This window comes from Ictidomys tridecemlineatus, chromosome 7, assembly GCF_052094955.1.
Source record: "Ictidomys tridecemlineatus isolate mIctTri1 chromosome 7, mIctTri1.hap1, whole genome shotgun sequence".
NCBI lineage: Eukaryota > Metazoa > Chordata > Mammalia > Rodentia > Sciuridae > Ictidomys > Ictidomys tridecemlineatus.
The window spans coordinates 194,077,317-194,085,324 of record NC_135483.1 but is presented as its reverse complement, the minus strand read 5'-3'; the positions used below and the strand labels follow the sequence as shown (position 1 = coordinate 194,085,324).

The 8,008-nt window shown below is 52.8% G+C and overlaps 1 long non-coding RNA gene across 1 annotated transcript; it reads right to left on the bottom strand.

Annotated features, from left to right (window-relative positions):
- Nucleotides 1–216: 216 nt before the first annotated feature.
- On the bottom strand, nucleotides 217–4,766 carry LOC144365683 (uncharacterized). The gene is made up of 2 exons (XR_013424435.1): nucleotides 4,469–4,766; nucleotides 217–4,235 (listed from the first exon to the last, which is right to left on the bottom strand). It is a non-coding gene; the product is annotated as an uncharacterized LOC144365683 (long non-coding RNA).
- Between the last annotated feature and the right edge of the window lie 3,242 nt (nucleotides 4,767–8,008).

Here is an 8,008-nt window from a genome sequence, read left to right as displayed (position 1 = left end):
TGAGGGTGAAAGGCGGACCACAGAGTGTGTGCCTCTGCCCTGTGGCCTAGGGAGGGAAAGGCACATCTAAGCAAAATCCCAACATCACGAACCGTGAGGCAGAACAAAGCAAAGCGGGTACTGTGACATCAAATTAGGAATTTTATCTTTAGTTTAAAAGTACACTGAATTCTTACAACTTGATAATAAAAATAAATCATCCAACCTAAGAATGGATAAAGGATCTGAGTAGACATTTTAATAGGGAAGATTCGCAAGTGGCTGACAAGAACATGGAAAGACGCTCAACACCCTTAGCCCCTGGGAAATGTGAGTCAAGGTGTAGCGAGGTGCCACTGCACATCCACTTGGTTGGCACATGTGGGCAACAAGGCAGATGCATGCAGCAAACAGGGTGAGACGCTGGAGGACGCAGAACCCGCAGGCATTGCTGGTGGGATGGTAAAGTAGTGCAGCCACCAGGGAAAGAGTTCAGGAGTTCCTGAAGAAAACATGGAGCTACAGCACAATTCCAGTCCTTGGTACATATGCCCAAGTGTGGATGGTACCTGTCCACAGGTAGTTGGAATACAAGAATGTCCACAGCAAGTCAGAATAGCCAGGAACTGGAAACCACCAAATGTCCACCAACTAATGAACGGATTAACAAGCGTGCACTGTTCAATGGGATATAATTTGGCGATAAAGATCAAAGCACTGATAAATTCTATACAAGTGGACCTGAGAAGCATTATGCTAAATGAAAGACCACAAGTTGCATAACTCCATATTTACAAAATGTCCAGAATGAGCAAATCTACCAAGTGTCCACAGAGAACTGGGGTCCTGGAAAGGGAGAGGTAATGGGAAGTGGCTATTAGTGAGTAGGTGCTTTTCTGGGGGATGATAGAAATGTTTTTAAACCGATCGTGGTAATGGTTGTGCAACTCTGTGAATATACCACTGACCATTGAATTGTACAATATGTGAATTTTATCTCAAGCTGTTTAAAAAGTAAACAATAAAGATAAGAAGAATACATCAAAGAGGGAGAAGGCATTTACTTATAACTGAGAAGGAAGTCCTGTTTAGAATATGTAAGGAAACTCTACAAATCAACCAAGAAAAGATATGAATATTCAATTAATAGAAAACTCAAAGAATAACAATCACATGAAGAGATCCTCCAACTCTTTTGTGAAAACAGAAACAAATTAAAGTTGTAATGAGACCTCACTTCAAATCTATTGGTCTGGAAAAAAATGAGAAAAATAGAGCTAGATGGTGCAAAGGCTCTCAGGGATGGGGACATGGGGACCCCAATGCATGACTTTGGGGGAGGACCATGGCATCTGGGAGGACATCTGGCAGAGCTTACGTCGGCTTGCAGGGGCACTCTGGGCACATGCCCCAGGTCCAACACTCTCCTCCCCGCCCGTGAGGCATCCTGGAGGGTGTGAGCCCTGGGTGGTGGGGGATGCGCTCAGTGGACCATCCACCTCTGCAGGGTGGGCAGATAGAGTGTGGCAGACACGCACCAAAGAGAGCTGGGCAGGGCTTAAAAGTGGTGGGGAGCTGGACACTTGGCACGGCGAGTGTCTCAGGACTAAGCAGCCGCTCTGTGAGGAGCCTTGCTGATGGAAGCCGGACAAGCACCCCACGAAATGTGCACTTGCTAATGCAGGCCAGGTCACCCATCAGCACTGCTGGAACAGGGTGCAGAGAGGGCTACATAAAGCACTAAGAGAAGAGAGATTTTTAAAACACTTTACGTGCTTCTGGTCTCTCCAAGACACAGAGTAAGCCCCCAGGGCCTTCTTTCAACTCACGTGCTTAGATCTACATTTAATGTGCTCCCAGTCTTTCCAGGGCTCTTTCTCTGTGCTGGCTCTTGGGCCAGAGCTGTGAGGCTTCTTCTTCGGCCGGCCTGGGGTGGCCACCAGGACTGTTTCAGCAGCCTCACTCAGGGACTCTGTCCTAGTCCCTTGGACAGCAGCTCCAGGGAGCCTGAGTCCCTCCCTCCCTGGCCCACTGTTGGTGGTTGTCTGTGGATTCCGTCTTGCCCTCTGGGACCTGCTGTCGGCCCTGTGCTAACTCGATAGCTGGCCTGATCCCCACCCAGTCTCTTCTTGGTAGATATGACATTGCTCATGTCTAAGTCCATTTTCCACTGCTCTAGCTGAGAAAATGAATGATTTATAGCCGACAGATATTTATTTGGCTCATGGGCCTGGAGGCTGGGCAGCCGGGGAGCATGGCTCCAGCATCTGCAGGCGCCTTGGGGCTGCGTTGTCCCTCAGTGGAAGGGGACATGCATAGGGGAGGAGCAGGAGGGGCTGGCAGGAGCTCACTCCTGCCGTAGCTAGCTGGCTACAGGGTAGTGGCACTAGTCCATTGCTAATCAGCCAGTCACCTCTTAAAATCCTCCCTTTTCAACACGGAGGACTTATTCTAATATGTGAATCTGGGGGTTCACAATCACGCCACAGCAGCCCCTGGCCGTTGGCCTCACTGTCTGCAGATGGACTGCACCCGTCCTAGCTCACGGCCTCACCCCCGAGAGCCGAGGTGGGGTAGCATGCTGGGGCTCACTGCAGGGGAGATGGTGTCCCTGGATGGAGCGAGAGCACCGTGGACCCGCCCAGCCGCTAGGAGCCTCTCTGCCCAGGGCGGACATCCGCTGTGACCTGGCTTGCGGTGACTCGGGGGAAAGCACAAATCGGGGCTTTTCTTTCTGGGTGGCTCACACCATCCTGGAAGAAAGGCAGCGGGTCATCGTGTGGCCACACAGTCCCAGAGCCATTCAGAGGGCACGAGGGGACGCACAGTGGGAATGAAACGCTGCCTCTCAGAGCTGCCAGGCCAGATGACATGCCACACAGTTGCGACTTTATCTGGGGGGACCAGAGCTGCCTGATGCACATCCCGGAACCGAGCCCCGTCACCCGGGGAGACAGAGGCCTTTTCTTTTGCAGGCTGGTGACTTCATTACAGATTCCCCGCCTGTGGGCAGCGTGGGGAAGCCCCTCTTCCGCAGGCCCCGGACAATGCTGGGAAAGTAGAGAAGAGAGAGGGCCTGGGCGAGATCCAGCAAGGCACTGGGCGAGCGAGGCCCCGATTGCCACGCTGTCCCTGTGGAGCCCAGGCTGGCCACAAACACCCTCTGTGTGTGGGATCGAGGGCGGGCACTGGTTTCCTTCCACACCTCCCTATGGGAGAGGTAGGGATGGAGCTCGGGTGAAGATGAAGTCAGGGGCGCGGACACGGCATCAATGCCGACTGCCCCGCGGCTTGGCTGGGAATTCACATGCATGAGTTCCTGACGCTCTGGGACCCTCTCCAACTGCAAAAGGAGTCCACAACGTCCACCTCCTGGGGTGGTTGCAGGATCAAGTTGCATCAGGTCCATGGAGTCCTGGCCAAATAAGAGTTAGGGACCCTTCAAACAATGTTTCCCAAAATGCTAGCCTGGCCCAGACAAGCAGACCTTAATGTCAATGGATACGACCTGAGAGTAGTTTACAAAAGCACTTACTTCACCTAACACCGGCAGGTAGGCACCACCCACCCTTTGTACACTCAGGAGGTCAGGTGACCGGCCACCAACCCAGTTATTGGCAGATCCTTTATCTCCAAGACCACCAATGATCCTTGCCCGCATCCACCCGAGCATCTCTAGGTCCCAGCAGTTTAGCCAGTTGAATATTCTGCCCCTTTCTGGGGAAACCGAGCCTCGGCTGGCACAGAGGTGGTTCCTGTTCTGAGCTTCACACTCAGCCTGGCCTGGCGTCCTTCACCCCCCTCTCCTCAGGGCAGAAAAGTGACCTTTCCTCCCAGCTGTGGCTCCTCTTTGAGATGGCCCACCACGGCTCCAATGGCCATCTGTGACCCTCCTGCACTCGTCAGCCAAGTAGCCAGGGGGCCAGCCCTGAGCATGGAGTTGGACCAGCAGCTGGTCACTCCTGGAGTTGGACCGTCAGAGGAAGGACAGGTGCCAGCATTTTCTCACCTGGGGACCCCGTGGAGACTGATTCTCAGTGACCGCTCTTGGCATGTGGCAGGATGAGCTGCTGGCCTTCTCCATGGGCCTCAGTGTGATGGATTTTGCACAGGTCCCCGTGATGGAAGAAATCCTAGCCACTCCTCAAGACTTCAGAGCCTTTCCTTTTTGACTTAACTGCCCAGTGCTTGGTGGACAGCTGTTGCTTGATGGACCGCACAGACCCCCAGCAGAGGAAGACGTGGGAGGCAGGTATCTGTGTGAGGAAGGCCGTAACCTGCCTGTGATCCCCCGGGAGCCCAGAGCCACACACGTAGGCTGACTCCTCCCAGGTGGCACGAGGACCCTGCCAGGTGCGAGGAGCTGCTGGCACCTGGAGCACATCGGGGTGTGTCCAGATGTGGGGCACCTTTTGCCATTAAAGAAATCTACCCTCTCTAGCTGGGCCTGCTGTGGTCTTTAGTGGGTCACTTCCAATGACCATCTTACCTCCAATGAGGGGATGATGGCCACGTGGCGTGGTGAGAGAGCACAGAGGTACCTGTGCCCTCTAGAGGTCTGCTCCCCACACGAACAGCGCCAGCTTTGCCCACCCTTCTCTACTCACAGTCCTCTTCCCCATAAGACGAGCGTGTCCGTTTTCTGCTGCTGCTTGTGTCTGTGAGGTTCTTCAGGGACAGAATCAACAGGTGGTCCAAGCACACACAGAAATCAAGTGCTAGTTATTTAAGGGACAAGCTCATGCCATCGTGGAGTCTGACAAGTCCCGTGATCTGCTGTCAGCAAGTTGGTGCCCGGGAGGGTGCAGGGGGTGGTGCCAGTCCAAAGGCCAGTGGGCTTGAGACCCAGGAGGAGCTGAGGCTTCAGTGTGAGTCCCAAGGCAGGAGGAGCCAATGTCCAGCTCACAGGCCGTGGGGACAGAGGACCCCAACCTCACCCGGGGGAGAGGCAGTCTTTTGGTCTATTTGGGTTGCGGGCAGGCTGGGCGAGGCCCACTGACTCAAGTGCTACTCTGGTCAGGAAACCCCTCACGGACACACCCCGGGGTGATGTTCGGCCTAATGTCCTGCAGGCCATGGTCTACCCAAGCTGACAGGTGACACCATCGCCACACCTGTGCCCAAGGGGTGTTCTTCCTGCAAGAGCTCTCACCCTCGGTCAAGTTCTGAGGAATGTCAACCGAGGGCGGAGGACTTGACCTTTGGTAACTCAGGAGAGGGGTCTGAGGAGGACTCAAGGGAAAGACGGCAGGGGACTCTGCCCTGCGTCAACCTGTCCAGGACTGATTCTCATGGGAAGGACGGGGTGGGTCGGGGAAGTCACCGAGGAGAACTCCAGCATCTGTCAAGGAGAGCAAGAGACAAAGAGGGAGGAGAAGACAAAAGTCCCGGTCACTGTTTTGAGAAAACAAACATCCTGGTCAACAAGCCAACCCACCCCCGGCCTGCCAGCTGTCCCCCCCAGCCTGACTGCTGCTGAGCAGCTGTTGCTGATCACCTGACAGGTGATCAATAGTCCTCGCGTTCTCTCCAATCATTCCTACGTAAGCCTGACTCTTCCGGGCTGTTTGCTGAAGCCACAGGACTTGAAGCCCTGCGCCGTTCTCTGAGGGTCAGTGCTGCTGAGTGAGGGGTCCCCAGGGGTCCTGAGGCCGAGTGTGCCATGTGCTGCAGGCAGAGAAGGTTTCCCTGAGCTTCACTTTCCCATTTTGAAATAAGTAGAAGGGACTTTCTCTCCCCTCCCCCCTCATTCATCGCTAACTCAAGGGAGAAGTTGTACAGGGCTGTGTCTGAATGGCTGCTGCCATGTCTTTCCTGGACACTGGGGGCATAAAAGCACAAGGGATCCACCCCACATGTGGGTTGTGTCCTGGCTGGTTCTCCAGGACTGCCAGGTCTTCGTGTGGCTCTGTCCAGACTCTCGACATTCCAGTTTTGTGGATCTGTGTTGTTCGTCCTTCCCAGTCTCCACCCCGCACAGTGCTAGCTAGGATTCAACTATCCCTCTCAGTACTGATGGGAGCTGGCTTCTGGCCTCTGCTGTTGCCGACGATGCCGAGTGAGAGTCTTTGCACACGGCGTCCCTAGGATTCAGAATCACAAGTTCAATAGCTGCATTGTCCAGCGTGTGCATTTTCCATGAGAGTAGGTGGAACACACTCCCCTCGGAGACGCTGGGCTCTCTTGTTCCCCACGGCAGCTTTGCCAAGGCTACGCACACTGCCTGATCCTTGTCAGCCTGATTCGTGGGGACGAAGCCTGGCTGCTGTTTGAATTTTAACAGTTCACTAGTAATTGTGGAGATCGAGCATATTTTATGGTGAGTATATTTTTGGTGAGTGAAGTACCAGAGATTATAGATTAAGGAGAATTTGTAAGAGATGAATAGTTTAGACGTCTATTTCCACACAAAATAGTGAATACTCACTTAAGAAAGTAAGACTCTACAGATTTAAATTAAGTAAAAGATGAAATCCCCTGCTCTGCTCACTCAGTTCCTACAAGTTTTGTGACCATGTGACCTGCCATCATGAAGGGCCACCCTTAAGAGAAAAGTGATACTATTCAGGATGAGCGTGGGGGGCTGCAGAGTCCTGGGCAGTAGCTATGGTCTGTGGCATCTCCCTGGACATCACCCCAGGTGGATTCCCAGATGTTTCTGAAACTTAGCAACATATTAGGTGAGTAATTCCCTGTCAGTATGTAACAATGCACTTCATTTCTCTTCCCTTTTTATTCTGAAAAATACTTATTGAAAAATAACCCCACATTGATTTTCTGTGTGCCTTTGGCCCGGGTCCAGCCCTGCCTCCTGTTACATTTCACATCCAGGACTGTGGGTCTCTTCACTCCTACTCTTTCCCTCTCACGTACACCCTCAGTTGCTATGGTTCCAGACACATTTGGGAACAACTTAGAGACTGTGACAGTCAGATTTTTACTGTTGTGACCATTACACCCAATGAGAACAACTTAGAGGAGGCCAAGTTCATTTTGGCTCCTGGTTTCAGAGGGTCAGTCCGTGGACTCCTGACTCCATTACTCTGGGCCTGAGGAGAGGCAAAGCATCATGGTGGAAGGGCGCAGCGGACCGGAGCGCTGCTCTGCTCATGGCAGCCAGGAAGCAGAGAGAAAGGAAGGGAAGGGCCACAGGAAGATGAATCCTTCCAGGGCACGCCTCCAGTGACCACCTCCTCCAGCCATGCCCCCCTACCCACAGCTCCTCCCCAGCCAGTCCATTCAAACCAGGATGGACTGATCTCAGATTCCAGTCATTTCACCTCTGAATATTCCTACATTAACACAGGAACTTTTGGGGACACTTCACATCCAAACCATAGCAAGGACATTGTCATCTTTTACCACTAAATGTTTCAGTGTGTCTCTCCAGAGAACAAGGGCGTTCTCTTACACATGCACAGTAGAAGTCATTTTCAGGGATCCACCCGATATCATTATCTAACATCAACCACGTTCACACTCTGTCAGTTGTCCCAATAATATCCCAATTGAAGTTTGTTTTTTGAGTCAGGATCTGCTCATTGTGACTGGTCATCGGGTCTCTTTGGACCTTTTTGTCTGGAGTCGTTGACACCCGTCTCTCTGTGATTCAGAACGTTGACGTCTTTGGGGCACTCAGGCTAGTGGTTCTGTAGAAGGCTCCTCCATCCGTGTTCGTCTGCACATTTCCGAGTTTCTGGAGTCAGGCGGAGTTTTTGGCAGGCTATAAGCGATGTTGTTTTGCCCAGGGCCTCGCATTAGGAGGCTCCTGACGTCAGTGTCTTTTAACCTCCTTCTCCCCAACAACTGCATGACCGTCGCATTCCATGCTGTGGGTGTCATGCAGTTACTCCAGCCCTGCCCTGTCGATGGGCACTTAGCTTGCTCCCGACATTTCGTTTGCAAAGCAATGCTGCACTGAGCCTGACCAGGAGGATTGCAGATGCTGGAGGAGCCAGAATGAATGTGGTCAAGGAAGTAAGGAAGGAGGCGCAGCGGAGGAAGGAGTTTTAATTCGAGGGCACTTAGG